This window comes from Apium graveolens, chromosome 10 (genome assembly GCF_009905375.1).
Source record: "Apium graveolens cultivar Ventura chromosome 10, ASM990537v1, whole genome shotgun sequence".
Classification (NCBI taxonomy): Eukaryota; Viridiplantae; Streptophyta; class Magnoliopsida; order Apiales; family Apiaceae; genus Apium; species Apium graveolens.
Window position 1 is genome coordinate 60,427,511 of NC_133656.1, and position 1,848 is coordinate 60,429,358.

The window sequence follows — 1,848 nt, forward strand, 5'->3', positions numbered from 1 at the left end:
GTTGTTGTTAAAAAGCCAAAGTTAAAACCTGTTAAGTTTGTAGCTGTAAAGTCTGATAATGAGAAATCAGAAGTTAAAAAGGAATTAACTTCTGACAAACTAAAACAGGAAAAGACAGCTGATGTAAACATAGGCTTAATGACATAGAAGCAGCTTAAGCATAAGCTGAAAGATGTTAAGAATGCAAACAAGGTAAAATCACCTAGGAAAAATAGGAATGGAAAGGAAGGTGTGAATAAAAGCAATGATTATAAGCCTGTTCCTGAAGCTCCTAGGAAAACGTGTCATAACTGTGGAAGTTCTAACCATCTGCCTTCTTTTTGCAGGAAGAATAAGAACATAAACTCCTTACCTTCAAAGTCAGGAGTTAAGAGTCAATCTGTTAGATATAAGCCACAAAATCCTTGTTTTCATTGTGGTAGTTTATGGCATTCCATTTATACTTGTAAGGAATATCATAGTTTGTACTATGATTATTATCAAATAAAACCTTCTTTAAAGAAAGTTTCCATTGTTCCTTCTAGTGTAAGTTCTGATTCAAAGTCTGATAGTGTAAATTCTGATAAGAAAAATGTTAACATAAACTCTGATGCTAAATCCGCTGCAAATGTTAACAAACTTAATAAGGCCAAAGGATCCAAGCAAGTTTGGGTCCTTAAAACTAATCATTAGTGGTCTTTGTGATTGCAGGGCAACAGGAAAAATATCCTAGTTCTGGACAGTGGATGTTCAGGACATATGACTGGAAATAAAGCCCTGCTATCAGACTTTTTGGAGAAAGTCGGCCCAAGTGTTTCGTATGGAGATGGCAACATTGGAAAAACACTGGGATATGGCAATATCAATCTTGGGAATGTCATCATTAAAGAAGTAGCTCTGGTCTCAGGACTTAAACACAATCTGCTAAGTATAAGTCAAATCTGTGACAGAGGTTATCATGTTCATTTCTTTGAAGAACACTATAAAGTTGTAAGTAAATCTACAGGCAAAGTTGTTCTGAAAGGATTCAGGCGTGGTAACAATTATGAAGCTAAACTTTCTACATGTTGATCTATTTGGCCTAGTAAATGTCATGTCTATTGCAAAGAAGAAATATGCTTTGGTCATAGTGGATGAGTTCACCAGATACACATGGGTGTATTTCTTGCACACAAAATGTGAAACTACATCTATCTTGATTGATCATGTCAGGCAACTGGATAAATTGGTCAAAGACTCAGTAAAGATAATAAGAAGTGATAATGGCACTGAGTTCAAGAATTTGATAATGGAAGAGTTCTGCAAAAACCATGGAATCAAGCAGGAATTTTCTGCTCCTGGAACTCCACAGCAAAATGGAGTTGTTGAAAGGAAGAATAGAACTCTCATTGAAGCTGCACGTACAATGCTTGATGAAGCAAAGCTTCCAACCTATTTCTGGGCTGAAGCTGTGCAGACTACTTATTTTACTCAGAATGCAACACTTATCAACAAGCAAGGAAAGACACCATATGAGATGGTGAAGAAAAAGAAGCCAAATCTGAAGTATTTTCATGTATTTGGATGCAAGTGTTTTGTTCTTAAGACTCATCCTGAACAGCTATCTAAATTTGATTTAAAAGCTGATGAAGGAATTTTTGTTGGATATCCACTTTCCATAAAAGCCTTCAGAGTCTATAACTTGAGAACAAGAGTGGTCATGGAATCTATCAATGTCTCTTTTGATGACAAGAAGATTACTGGACTTGAAGATTTTATTGATCATGATCGGCTGAGATTTGAAAATGAAGACTCAAATTCTGATACTGATAATCCTGACAATCTAAGTCCTGATACTGCAAACTCTGATGGATTAAACTCTGATGTTAT